The 15308-nt window shown below is 39.0% G+C and overlaps 1 non-coding gene across 1 annotated transcript; it reads right to left on the reverse strand.

Moving 5' to 3' along the window:
- Positions 1 to 6758: 6758 nt before the first annotated feature.
- On the reverse strand, positions 6759 to 6829 carry TRNAC-GCA (transfer RNA cysteine (anticodon GCA)). The gene has a single exon. It is a non-coding gene; the product is annotated as a tRNA-Cys (tRNA).
- Positions 6830 to 15308: the final 8479 nt, after the last annotated feature.

Here is a 15308-nt window from a genome sequence, read left to right on the forward strand (position 1 = left end):
CACAATGGGATTTGGCACATAAGCAATAACATGGGAGTATAGGATGTAGATCCTAAAGTCTTTGATGGCTTTGACCAAAGCGTAAGCTTGCTTTTCCATGATCTGATATTTCAGAGGTGCATCTCTAAGGGCTCTACTAAAGAAAGCAATAGGTTTTTCATTCCCTTAATCATCTTTCTGCAATAAGACAGCAGCAATGGTATGCTGGGAGGCAAAAGAGAAAATGATAAATTCTCTGTCAAATTGAGGATTTGTTAAGACTGGGGTTTGGGTAAGGGCCAATTTAATACCTTCAAAATCTTGATTAGCTTCTACTGTCCACTTCACTTTTGAATCCTTCTTTAGCATGTTGTTTAGTAATCTGATCAATTCTGTTAAGTTTGGGATAAATCTCCTTAAAAAGTTGATCTTTCCCAAGAAGGCTTGTAATTCCTTGATGTTTCTTGGATGGGGCATTTGCAAGATGGCCTGTATTCTGTCTGGGTCAATTCTAATGCCATCCTTTGAAATGATATGACCTAATAGCTTACCTTGTTCTAAACCAAATAGAGACTTCTTGGGATTTAAGGAGATTCCATATTTCCTACATGTTATGAATATTTGTCTCAAGTGTTTTAAATGTTCTTGGTCAGATTTTGAGAAAGGTGTGAGGTCATCTAAGTAAATAACAAGGAACTCATGAATCTCTTTAGCAAAAGCAATATCCATTGCTCTCTGAAATTTAGCTCCTGCATTTTTCAATCCAAAAGGCATTTTAACATATTTGAAAGTTCCCCATGGGGTTGTGAAAGCTGTTTTATCTTGATAATCAGGGTGGACTAGGATCTGATTGAAACCTGAAAATCCATCAAGTAATGAAATTCTTGAAGCCCCCACCACTCTTTGGAGAATATGATCCATTTTTGGTAAGGGATAATTGTCTTTAAGGGATACTTGATTCAAATTCCTTAGGTCAACACAAAGCCTAATCTCCCCAGTTTTCTTTCTTGTGGGGACCAAGTTTGAAATCCAGTCTAAAAACCTTATTGGTGCTATGATACCAGCTTTAAACATTTTTTGTACCTCTTTCTCAATTGAAGGGAGAAGCATAGGAATGATTCTTCTCAATTTTTGCTTGAATGGCTTTTGATTGGGCTTGAGAGGGATAGTGTGTTGAATAACAGAGGTGTCATAGGATTTCAAATCCTCGTAACTCCATGCGAACACATCTTGGAACTCTTTAAAGAGGTCAATGTATTTAGGCTTCTGGTCAGGAGGTAAAGAGGCAGACAGTTTTATTATGTTGGGTTTTTCAGTAGTTCCAATGTTGCATTCTTCAATGGCAGCATTAAGGGGTTGCATTTTTGGTTTTCTAGGAACATCATTTGAGTCAAAAATGTCCTCTAATGGAGTTAGGCCTATTGGTAGAAAATTGTCTTTTAGTTGTATGACCTCAGCCTCTGCACCAGTTGTTTCCTCAAAATGCAATTGTTCAAGTTATTGTATAGTTTCCTTGTCAAAGGTTGTTGGACAGAGTATTTGATTTGCTGTTTTGAGTGATATTGCTGTTTGGTCCTGTTCACTCAATGGCTGTGTGTCTTTCACAGAATCAACATCAATGTTCAAGCCTGAAAATTCATGCTGCAAGGTTAAGAAATTATTTATCTGTGCATCGTCCTCAAACACTTGCCAATCTTTGACATTGTTTGGGACAGAAGGTCTGTGTTTTATCTCAGCTGTAAAATAATGGTTGGGTTCAAAAGGCAATTTGCATGTACTGGCAAATGTAGCCAAACTGTGTGCATGAAGGTTGTGGGTCCTCGGTATTTTGATCATCTGAAATTCAGTGAAAGCCTTAAGTATTTCAATAGTAGCATATCTGTATGATCTTAGTCTTTTGTCATTGGTGACAAAATGGCCTTTCACTTGTTGGATAATAAGGTCCGAATCTCCCATGATTGAAACTTTTGTGGCCTGAAATGATTTTACCAGTTTGAGGCCTAGCAGAAGAGCCTCATATTCTGCCATATTATTAGTACATATGAAATTAAGCCTATAGGCTCGACCTTGTGCATGATTGCTTTGTTTATTATGAATCCACACTCCAGCTCCTGCCCCTAATTTATTGACTGATCCATCAAACTCAAGAAACCATAGGATCCCTTGATTTAGGGGATTTTCAACATTTTCTCTATGACTTGGGATTATAAGTTGGAGTTCTTGTCTTTCACCTGGTTTGTCTTCTAGAACAGTTTCATCACTTGATTGCACAACCTTGATTTCTTGGGAACTTGATTGCTCACTCATATGCAGATCTTGTTCAAGTATGACAGATTTGTTATCACTCATTGGGCTTATATCATCATTGAACAGAATGAAGGAATCCATATCAGAATGGACTGCATAAATAGGGAAATTTTGAGGTTTTTCTTCACTGCTCACCATGTATTTCATGAGTGACTCTCTGTATAGCCTCTTTGGCTGCCCAAAGACAGATATAGTGGCATATGACATGTCCAATTGTAGGGAACCTTGGAGTTTGGCTCCCCATGATCTTGATAACAACATTCCATATTTGGGTGGGATATCAGCAACTACCACATCCATTAAGATTGTTTTATTTGGGTACTGGACAAGGGACACACATAGATCTTTTATCAAGCCTAAACACTTAACTTGGCTGGAGTCAAATGAAAATAGGTCCTTATATGGTCTTGTGATGTCTAGATTCAATCTTTCCATTACTGACTTAGGCATCAGGTTATGAGAGGCGCCTGAGTCAAACATTGCATTGTGTAATATCTTATCATGAACATACAAGCTGACATAAAAAGGTAGTATTCCTGTAACTGCTGTCTTTCCATCAAACTCTGGACCGAAAAGTAGTTCTGGGGTGTCATCCAACACATTGACATCATCTTTATTATGAGTCAGTTGAAGGGACTTCTTAATTTGTTGTTTGTAAATGTTATGCTTGGCTAGCTCTGACAGAGGAATGGCTATCTTCAATTTACCAATTTCAGCTTCCAAGTCAAAAGATCTTTGTGATTGGATCTTGGTGTTATGGGTAACAACCTTTTCTTTCTCAATTGAGTTCTTAGAGGTTTCTTCTTGACTCTCAATTTAGTCTTGAGGTTTGTCCTTTTTACTCATCTTTTGAAAAGTGTTGCTTGGATTGTGCTGTGAAGGAGGTGAAACCCTTGTTTCTTGATTTGAGGGAAATGGTTCGGTTACTTCTTCAACTGTTACTTCATCTGTAATTGAATCAGTTTTGTTAATAGGCTCTGTGGCAATAGCTTTCCTAGGCTATAGGCTATCCTTTGTCTTCTCAGGCTGTGGCACATTTACATTTATGCTTCTTAATTTGTATTGTTTATGAACTTCAAAAACAGCTGTGTCATAGCCTTGTTTGAAATCAAATGATTCACCTGATCTAGTTTGGAACTGGCTTATGTCTTCCTCTTCATGATCTTCTTGACTCAGAAAAACTTGCTGATCATCGTTCAGGCCCATCAAATTGATGTGGGTATCATCTATCTGCTCACTAGAAGTAGATGCTTCAGCATAGTTTTCTTGGAACGGAGGCCTTATCTCTAGTTCAGGGCTGGCCTTGCCAACATTGGGATTTTTATTTCTTCTAAAATTGGGATTCCTGATTGGATTATTCTGTGGTGCTTCCCATGATGACTTCCTCTCAACTGATTCTACTCTGTCACCTAACCTATGCATGCCAGTGATTATTGCATCTAATTTCTGATCCCAGCCTGAAGGCTCTTCTTTGAAGGTAGTCTTTCTTTCAGTTCTGGTCCTATTCCTCTTAGCTATTAGGTTGGCTTCTACACTAACTGTTATGTCTTGCATCTCAGCTAAAGTCCGGGGAGCCCTCTCTCTTAATTGGTAGGCCATATCTGAATCAAACCCATCAGGGAAGGTATATAAAGCTAGGTCAGGTGGGGGTCTGAGATTTTGGGGAATAGCATTGTAGACATTGTTGAACCGAGCACAATAATCCAAGACAGTTTCTTGGGGACCTATTTTGATAGTATTGTATTCAGATAAAATATGAAGTGGATCCTTTTTCTTCTCCCATCTGTTGATAAAGGTTTGATACAGGGCTTCAGGGTCAGCTATAGAGTTTGCTGGAAGTGACCTAAACCATGATCTTACATCTCCTGTTAGGCTTTGCACAAAAATTTTCATTCTAACCCTATCATCATCTATCTCATAATTTTCAAATTAGTCCTGCATTTTCTTGGTATGTTGGAGGGCTGGATAAGAGCCAGTACCATCAAAATATGAAATCTTGCTTTGGTAATCTTGAGGCATAGGCCCTGGATTGGCATGTAACTGTAGTGGAGCATATCTATTAGCCATGTTTGGTGGGACAATAGGGATAACACGAACGAATGGGACAAGGGGAGGAAAGGGAATGAGAAGGGTATTTGTAGTTGATGGAGTGGTTGAAAGGATACCTTGTGAAGTGGATGAAGGACTAGGAGATTGTGGAATGGTAGTATGAGGATGTAGAGAAACTTTAGCAGGGGTTAGAATATTAGTTTGACATTCTGCTTCAGAGCTTGAATCTGATAAAGTCCCTTCTGATTTGTGTCTCTTAAGGATTCTTGAAATCAAGTTTGGATTTTGGAACTCGGGTGATGGATCAGGATCTGGGTTAGATCTTGTATAGCGAGTTTTCTTCTTAGGAGCCAGTTTCTGTGATTTCTTTTAGGAGAATTTTCTAGGAAGATAATGATATTTGACAAGGACTGATCAGGTACAGCACAATTGTATGGAACTTAAGACCGAATAAAGATTGACTGAGGCAGCTTTTATATACTCCTGCCAATGCAAAGCAGAGGCAGTTTCTAAGGCTGTCTGGCTGTCACTCAGGCTTTATCTACAGTATTAAGAATCAGACAGGGGGTTATAAAGTTCATTCAGGTCCCCAGTGGAGTCGCCATTTATGTTAACACCCAGGTTGTTCCCTTTGACTCCTGAGGGAATACGGCCGGGGTAACCACTAACCAAGCTTTGGATTGCAGGTTCTAGCCCACCTGCAATCAGAGAGGGCTCTCTCTTTCAGTTTAGGCTTTGTTCTTGAGGATTTTAGGCTAGTTATGGGGTGGGATTTTTGATTTAAATTTTGGTTGAATGATGTCTTCCAGTAGCTAAGATGAGATCTTCAGAGGGTTTCAGTCCATTGGGCAATGGAGTCTATGATTATGGGCTGTTTGAGATATTGAGTAAGATTTGCTATCATACATCTATTTCATGGATCTTGAAAGAAAGATTCATTCATCTCTATGAGATCAAAATGAGATCAAATCTAGAGCTATTTTTGAACAAAGTTAAAATAAGGAGATCATGGAAGTAAATACCCTTGCATTTATTGCTGTTCTACTGTTCCTTGCAGTTCCTACTGCTTTTCTACTTATCCCTTACGTCAAAACGGCCAGTGCAAGCAGTGGAAGCAATTGATTTTGATGAAAATCAATTGATTGCTGATCACTAGATAGATCTTTATGATCTAGATCATAAGTATAAAATAGGTTATGAGATCTTTTATATTACGACAATATAGGGTGGATCTATTGTATTACAACAATACAGGGTAGGGATTGCTTTTAATTTTTTTTGAAAAGAAAAGAAGAAGTAGTACGGAGGAAAAGAATATCTAACCTTTTCTTTTGTACTACTTCTTTTACACCCATATATGGATAAATATATCTTAATGGTACTTATCCATATATGGTAAATGTAGGATGAAGGACCTCGTACCATAAAATAGCGGAGATGATCACATCACCTTCTTTCTGCTCCTGGAAAAATAGACCCAATGCAGACAGACTTAATTCTGAACGTACTTGCGGATTCTTTAGGATCAAAGTTGAACATCTTTTTTTCGGTACGAACATCTATATCTAGCACATGTTAGATATAGCACTTGAAATGGTATATGAAAAAGCAAAGGAATCTATGACTTATGTCCCATATTTTTCCGAGAACGGAATTCATATCAGATCCGATCAATTCAATTCGGAACCATCCGATAAAACAGGGACTCTTTCTATTCCTACTAAGAAAGAGAAGAGAGATCGTTCTTCAGTGGAAGAAATGAGATTATCGACTCATTCTAGAAAAGAACTAATGAATTCAAACCTGTTGAAGAAAATAAGATTTTTCATAGGAAAATGATAATGATAAGGGATTACGTACATCCCTTACAGGGATAAACAGGAAATAATTCCATGTAGAGTGTTTCAATTTGGAACGAAGATTCAATATTACTGGATCCTTATGGAACAGAATATATTACCATGCATGATATGGAAGGAATGCAATAATTGATTCTTAAGCATTACCATTATAGCCCACTTCTCCCCCATACTATGAGTGAAAGGGAAAATGTAAAAACTACCATTAAAGCAGCCCAAGTTATACCGACTATATCCATACGGATCATGTTCTCTAAAAAATAATGATTTCATCATCGAGATGATAAGGGAACTATTAACCATAGTGCAAAGTTGAAGTTGAAATGAATGGTCCACCTTTGCATTCTGAATGTTATTGACGTTCGAGCTGATATGAGAGATCAATAAATCCATTTGTTCATTGACCAACAAGTTACTATAACTAACTTGAGGGTCGTACATTCACGACAGAATCGGGATCAAATGTACGTAACTCACTATCTATATTGGTAATATGTACCAATATGTCTCCAGAGGTTTTGTAATGGAAATACAGACTTTTCCTTCCATTTACTTACCTCAACAAGGCGACACCCGGATTCGAACCGGGGATGGAGGCTTTGCAGTCCTCTGCCTTACCGCTTGGCTATGTCGCCGAGATATGGGAATCCCATGGACAGATTGAATCTTTTGTCCTTTCAAGTCATTCGTCCGTCCTTTAAGTATAGTATGAGATGTATGCTAAAGTCAACCATAAAGGAAATGGATCTAATTTGTTCTCCGTCTTTCTTTCGATCTGACTATTTTCATTAGGAAATTTTCTAAGTGAGATTAACATTTAAGAATGGTTTGATTCATTCGTTCATAGCTCCATTTCACGTGGTTGGAAGAAAGTATCAAAGTACCTCTTCCTTATCCTTTTTTTTTTTTTAATTGGAAGTATATCTGGATAGGGGTAGAATTTCATGGGATATAGTGAAGACTGAATATACATCCGAATCTTTTTTGTCGGATTGATCCATATAGATCAATCAGGAATAATTTAATAGATTTTTCTACAGATGGGAAACTTCCAATGCGATTAGATGAAAATGAGGGAGCGTTTACAATCCCTGAATTTGGTAAGATACAATTTGAAGGATTTTGTCGTTTTATCGATCAGGGCTTGATGGAAGAACTTCATAATTTTCCAAAAATTGAGGATATAGATAAAGAAATTGAATTCAGGCTTTTTGGTAATGAATATGAATTAGCAGAACCTTTCATCAAAGAGAGAGATGTTGTATATCAGTCCCTTACATATTACTCTGAATTATATGTACCAGCAAGATCGATTCGGAGGAATAGTAGGAAGATACAGAAACAAACTGTATTTCTCGGAAATATTCCTTTAATGAATTCCCATGGAGCATTTGTAGTAAATGGGATTTACAGAGTCGTAGTTAATCAAATATTAATAAGTCCTGGTATTTATTATCGTTCGGAATTAGACCATAATAGAATTAATTAGATATATACTGGCACTCTGATTTCAGATTGGGGAAGAAGATCGAAATTAGAGATCGATGTGGGAGAAAGGATATGGGCTCGTGTAAGCAGAAAACAAAAAATATCTATTCCAGTTCTATTATCAGCTATGGGTTTAAATCTCGAAGAGATTCTGGACAATACTCGCTATCCCGAAAGATTTTTATTTTTATTGAAGAAGAAGGAGAGGTGGAAGCGGGAGGAATATCTATGGTCGAGGGAAAAAGCCATTCTGGAGTTTTATAAAAAACTCTACTGTATAAGTGGCGATTTGGTATTTTCCGAGTCTCTATGTAAAGAATTGCAAGAATTTTTTTTCCGAAAAAGATGTGAATTGGGAAAGATTGGTCGATGAAATCTGAACCAAAAACTGAACCTTGATATACCCGAGAACGAGATTTTTTCATTACCACAAGATGTATTGGCTGCTGTGGATTACCTTATCGGGGTTAAATTTGGAATGGGTACACTCGATGATATAGATCACCTCAGAAATCGACGGATTCGTTCTGTAGCAGATTTATTACAGAATCAATTTAGATTAGCTCTAGGTCGTTTAGAAGATGCAGTTAAAAGAACTATACACAGAGAAACCAAGCGCAGATCAACTCCTCAGAACTTGGTCACTTCAACTCTATTAAAAAACACTTTTCAAGATTTTTTTGGTTCACACCCCTTATCCCAATTTTTGGATCAAACTAATCCATTGATGGAAATAGCTCATGGGCGAAAATTGAGCCATTTAGGTCCTGGGGGCTTAACAGGGCAAACTGCTAGTTTTCGGACACGGGATATTCATCCCAGTTATTATGGGCGTATTTGTCCAATCGATACGTCCGAAGGAATGAATGCTGGACTTGTTGCACCATTATCTATTCATGCAAAGATTGGTGATTGTGGTTCTTTACAAAGTCCATTCTATAAGATCTCCGAGAGATCGAGAGAAGAACATATGGTTTATCTACTACCGGGAGAAGATGAGGATGAATACTATCAGATAGCTACGGGAAATTCTTTGGCGTTAAATCAAGGAATTCAAGAGGAACAAATTACTCCAGCTCGATACCGACAATAATTTATAGTTATTGCATGGGAACAAATCCATTTCAGAATTATTTTTCCTTTCCAATATTTTTCCGTTGGATTTTCCCTTATTCCTTTTCTCGAACATAATGATGCGAATCGTGCTCTAATGGGTTCTAATATGCAGCGTCAAGCAGTTCCACTTTTTCGACCCGAGAAGTGCATTGTCGGAACTGGGTTGGAAGGTCAAGCAGCTCTAGATTCAGGAAGTGTAGCTATAGCTACACAAGAGGGAAGGATCGAGTATATCGATGCTGTAAATATAACTTCATCGGTTAATGGAGACACTGTACGAACAGAATCGGTTATATATCAACGTTCTAATACCAATACTTGTACGCATCAAAAACCTCAAATTCATCAAGGGGAATGTGTAAAGAAGGGACAAATTTTGGCGGATGGTGCGACTACGGTAGGCGGAGAACTATTTTTGGGAAAAAAACGTTTTAGTAGCTTATATGCCATGGGAAGGATACAATTTCGAAGACGCAATACTCATTAGTGAACGTCTGGTATATGAAGATATTTATACCTCTTTCCATATCGTAAGATACAGGATTGAAATCTGTATGACGAGCCAGGGTCCTGAAAGAATCACTAGAGAAATACCTCATTTAAATGCTCATTCACTTCGTCATTTGGACGAAAATGGTCTTGTAATGCTAGGATCTTGGATAGAAATAGGTGATGTTTTGGTAGGTAAATTAACGCCTCAAACAATAGAAGAATCATTATGTACCCCAGAAGGAAGATTATTACAAACCATATTTGGTATTGAGGTATCCACTGCGAGAGAAAATTGTCTCAGAGCACCTATAGGTGGAAGGGGTCGAGTTATCGACGTGAGATGGATCAATAGAGTAGATGATTCCGGTGATAATGCGGAAACAATACACGTATATATATAAAAAAAACGTAAGATACAAGTGGGTGATAAAGTAGCTGGAAGGCATGGTAATAAAGGTATTATTTCAATAGTTTTGCCCAGAGAAGATATGCCCTATTTGCAAAATGGAATACCAGTTGATATGGTATTGAATCCATTAGGGGTACCTTCACGAATGAATGTAGGACAGATCTTTGAATGTTTGCCTGGTTTAGCAGGAAACCCGATGAACAAACATCATAGAATAACACCTTTTGACGAAAAATACGAGCGAGAAGCTTCGAGAAAACTAGTGTTTCCTGAACTTTACAAAGCTAGTGAGCAAACAGCTAATCCATGGGTATTCGAACCAGATCATCCTGGAAAACATAGATTAATTGATGGAAGAATAGGAGATGTTTTTGAACAACCTGTTACAATAGGAAAATCTTATATGTCGAAATTGAGTCATCAAGTTGATGAGAAAATACATGCACGTTCGAGTGGACCTTATGCACGGGTTACACAACAACCTCTTAGAGGAAAATCCAAATGAGGGGGGCAACGAATAGGAGAAATGGAAGTTTGGGCTCTAGAAGGTTTTGGTGTTGCTTATATTTTACAAGAGATGCTTACTCTCAAATCTGACCATATTAGAACTCGTAATGAAGTACTTTGTGCCATTATAAATGGAGGGCCAATACCTAAACCTGACACTGCTCCAGAATCTTTCCGATTGCTCATTCGAGAATTACGATCTTTAGCTCTAGAATTGAATCATGCTATTATATATGAGAAAAACTTTCAGATAGATAGAGAGGAAGTTTGATCACAATAAATTGAGATCTTTTATGATTGACCAGAATAAACATCAACAACTTCGAATTGGATTAGCTTCTCCCGAACAGATTTGTGCTTGGTCTGAATTTTTTTTACCTAATGGTGGGATAGTTGGACAGGTGACTAAACCTCATACTCTACATTATGAAACTAATAAACCAGAAAGAGATGGATCGTTTGCAGGGCCTTATAGATATATCATGAAACAAACTTAAAATTGTGAAGATGAAATATGTCTAGCCAGTGAAAGGCCACTAAGAGTTTTTCACTAAGCTGGTGATGTGAGAAAGAGATATATCACTCAGGAGCAGATTTGAATTCCTGAATAATACTCACTGTGAAGTTTTAGTCTGAAGGTGAAGCAATTAAGAATTACACTTTCATAACTAATACTAGAGGAAAACATTCATAACAGCATAGATTGAGTTCAGGGTATTCAATGAACAAATCCTGAAACTATTCTTTTTCTGTGCTATTAAACTGTGAAATATAGAGCATGAACGGACTATGATAGAATGAAACACATAAAAAGAAGGTTGAGGAAACTTATTGTGCCATAAAATATGTAGGAATCCTGCAGCAGTAAGAAATCACACCAGAACAAAACAACTCAGAACTTTAGAAATTCCATCAGCTCCCTGTATTAAAAGTCTGAAATTTACAGCATAAGTTCTCTAGAAGAGAAAATCAACAACCCCAGCAAGCTTATGCGAGGGGATATATATACAATCGGTTTTTACAAAATATCTGAACGCTGAGTCATTTGCTCAATAACTACGTTCACCAACTTTCAGAATAGCAGATAAGAGAGTTATTGCTACTCTAAATATACAATGAATAGCCTTCAGTTCTGTCAGAAACCTTTTTGACTTTTGGAGGCCACTGAGTCGGTTGAGCGCTCTGCATTTATTCTGAATGATATGCCTTTAATTTTCTGTCGTGCTGTAGCTTTCTCAGCCTTGTCATCTGTATCTGTCGAGGTTGCTTTAGTGGCCGAATTGGTTTGCTGAGTTGGCTCAATCCACTCTTTTACAGTCATTGTGAATATATCAATTATCTGAAAATGATGATCTGTATTTTGATGTAGAAATTTGATGAAAACCTGTTTGTTCACAACAATGTCTATATCATGCTGGTCCACCATTCCTGGGTAGGCAACCGATGTCTCAAAATTGTGCCTAGTGTTTCATCTGCCTCATTATATTTGTAGTAATTAGGAGGCACTTCAAACAGATGTCTGATCTCATTCATGATAAAAAATAAATTTTCTATTTTCTCATAGAGGCTCTGCCTAGATGCAGGCCCTGTTTCCTCTGGGGTACTTGATCCTGTAGTGATCTGATTTGTGGCAAATGTATTTACCCTTTTGGCATAATTTTCATGGGACAACAATCTACCTGCACTGTTTAGTAGGCTGGGAAGGCCTCTGTTATGCAATGCCGTGAATTTCTCTGTGAACTTGTTCACCTCTGTTTGCATTTCCTGGCACCTTCTATCCAATGTTTGTACCAGATTTCTCAAAGTGAGGACCCTCTTTATCAGTAAGATGGTGTCAGTTCTATTGGTGATTCCTATTGTTGCCAGCTGAGGGCCTGTGCGGTTGTTCAGGACATTGATCATCCTATTGGCTATCTCAGGCATAGTGCCTAGAGATGCCCTTGCTCTCTGACTTTCCTTGTGTGCCCTGCCTATGAGGTCCATGTGCTCATGAATGGTTTCTATGTATTGCCATTGGTCTGTTATGGATTGACCAATATTGGCCCATAGGACTTTCTTGATTTCTGCCACTATTTTGTCAAGAGAGAGCTCTTTCTCCAGCTCTTTTATCTTTTTCTCGAGAGCTCTTACTTCCCTTGTTCTTTCAGCTACAGTTTGCTTAGATTTATCATATTTTTCCTTAACTGTGGCCAATTTTTCCTAGGCCTCATTTAGCTCTGCCATCTGGGCCTCTAGAACTTGAATCTCCTTCATCATCTTTTGCATATCAAGGCTTGGAGCATGTTCTGATGTTGTTGCTGGTGCTGATGTTGATGGACCTATTTCAGCTGTCTGTCCTGTGGGAGGAGTGATAATTTGAGGGGGCTCCTCAAGGTTGATCACTGGCTGAGGGGGCTGAGATGTTTGGCCTCCTTCTTTCTGCTGCAGGGCTGCCTGTAATGTAGCCTCTGTTTCTACCAATTTCCCTTCTGTTTGCACCAACTGTTTGTGTAGTGTTAGCAGCATGGCTGCTACATCCTGGTCCTTCCTCTGTTGTGCAACGTCTTCTGTTTGAGGGTGAAGGGTTGCTGGAATTTTTACCATTTTCCTCAAAGCCGCTATATCTGCATCTCTTTCCTTTAGTAGTGCCTGTACAACTTTGGGATCCTTTGGGTCATGCCCAAGCTCTATAATAATATCTTCCAAAGACCTGATCCTGTTGTCTTTGGCCTGAGAGGATGCCTTCTCCAATTCAAGTTGGGCAGTTGTATTATGAAGACTGTTTTGCAATTTGTGTGCAAGGAAGGTCTTGTCTGCAAGAGTTGAATAGACCATCTCACCCGTTTGCTTATGAAGCTCTATCTGGTCCATTGGGTGGATGTCTTTTGCAAGTACCTCAAGATTGGTTCTTATATAATCTGCAGTTGACTATGGCTGTAGCATAGTAGGCATGGAATGACTCATAGTCATCTTTCCCTCTGTTATGTCATATGCTGACATCAGCCTCTGCTGGTTTGTGGGAGCCATTTTGAGCAAGTGATTGTACAGCTAGATTCTAATTGGCTCATTCCTCTTCTTGATGTCAATGAATTGCTGCTTTATGCTTGATTCTTCCCTTCTTTGCTGGCTTGAGGAGCTGATCTCTCCTCCAATTGTTCTTTCTTGTTCCTGTTGGAAGGAACTTGTAGATGCTTCCATGCTAGGGGGGCCCATACCCATGGATTGCCCAATAGGCATCTCTTCTTCAGAAAGAGGATTTAAACTTTTCCTTTTCTCCCCTTGTTGATTTGTTGATGTAGTGAGGGGAGTTTCCTGCTCTCTATCCCTTTTCCTGGTCCTTTCTTCATTTAATGGAGTTTGGAGCACCGAGGCATCCACTATTGTTTCCTACCTTGGAGGCACACTTTCTTGAGCCTGCTGCTCTGTAGATATTGGGGCCTCAGCCATTTCCTCTTGCTGTTTGGGCTGCTCCTTCTACTGTTTTGCTGTAGGGGGTGGCTGCTCCTGTTCCATCTCTTTCCCTTTCTCTTTGCTGGGTGCCAGAGGAGTGGTTTGAGATGCTTGCTGGGGTGCTGTAGAGGATGAGGCAGTTGCTCCAAATTGAATTTGATAAGGAGAGGAAACCTGCCCACAATTTTCCAAGTCAGCTTCCTTTTCAAGATTCTTTGCTTCTTTTTTTAGAATTTCCTCTTTAGTACTTGCTTCCTCTAATGTGCCCTCTTTCCATCTTAACAGATTGGCATATTTTTCAATGTGGGGCAGCCTGACATGATCATAGCTAGCCAATTTATACTTGACCCTTCTAAGGCTAATGAAGTGATTTGGGTCATAGGGTATCCAGAGGAAACTAGTTTGCAATCCAAGGCGTTGCAGGATCTTGTCTGCTTCTTGCCATGCCTCTTCTCTTTTATTATAAATGAATGGGCCTAGCTGATTTCTGACTTTCAGTTGCACCTTCTTGTTTTTGCTGTGGAAATGGACCATGTCTACATTTCCAAACTGCCTGAAATACTCTAAGGCAAAGAGTCTCATAGGGACATATCTTGGTAGCCTATATGGGGCTAACTCACAGCCATATATTTTGATCACTGTATGGTGTTGGTAGAAGTACCAATCCCCAATGCTGTAGGCCTTTGAGAGCTGGAGGATCCTTTGCATCTCATCTGTTAATCTTGGAGGAGGGGCACTCAACAGCAAGGACATGGCTGGATGGATGAACAGGTCTATGAATTGACAGTAGTTGTATGGTGAAAAAGATATATGATGGAAAACTGAAGACCAAAACACTATAGACCTTTGGTTCCCTTGGGCATCAAGCCTCTTGAGAGTAATAGGGAAGCTATCAGGCTGATAAAATAGGAATAAGTGATAGATGTAAGATGTATATCTAAATATCCTTTCCCTCTCTAGATTCATCAATTGCTCATGAATATTATTGGCAATGTAGGCAGCATAATCATAGTGAACAGAAGGAGGCTTCCCAGGGGAGAAGATGGAAAACATGGCCAGAATAGTTTCATCAACATCCTCAGATGTCCTATAACCCAGGACATAACTGATCATATCCACAAACATCCTGCCCAGCTCATTGAAATATACATTTCCTATGGGAGGAGTCCTCACAGTTTCAGAGCCTGGTTGAGTGAATAACTGATTGATCTTTAAAATTTGGGCACTAGAAAACTTGCCTCCTTTCTTTAGCAAGTCCATCATGGAGAGAGGAGTCAATGGCTTTGCAGTATGAAAGTGTAGCATCTCATTTATGGCCTCAGGGGTGACATGGAACAAAACTGAGCCTGATGAATTGAGGACAACTCTCTGACATGGGTCATAGCTGGCACTGCATCTATGTATCAAGTCTGGGGGGATATTGACTTGAGGGAGATTGAAAATGGGCAAATTGGAGTCCCAAATCCCTAGGATATCATTCCCACTGAGGTGTTTGGCTTTAAGGTCATTGAGTACATGAATGTGATACTTGCTATAGTCTGGGATTCCCTCTGCCATTTGGTAGTCTCTGTCAGCCAAGGGCAGCCACTCTAGCTCTCTTTGTGGGGCATTTAGAGGTGTCACATTCAATGCAACTGGTGTCTCCATGGTTTTGGTACTTCGAATTGTATTAG

Source organism: Pinus tabuliformis, chromosome 4_2 (genome assembly GCF_031772625.1).
Source record: "Pinus tabuliformis cultivar Carrire ecotype Pingquan chromosome 4_2, CPIR1, whole genome shotgun sequence".
NCBI classification, from domain to species: Eukaryota; Viridiplantae; Streptophyta; class Pinopsida; order Pinales; family Pinaceae; genus Pinus; species Pinus tabuliformis.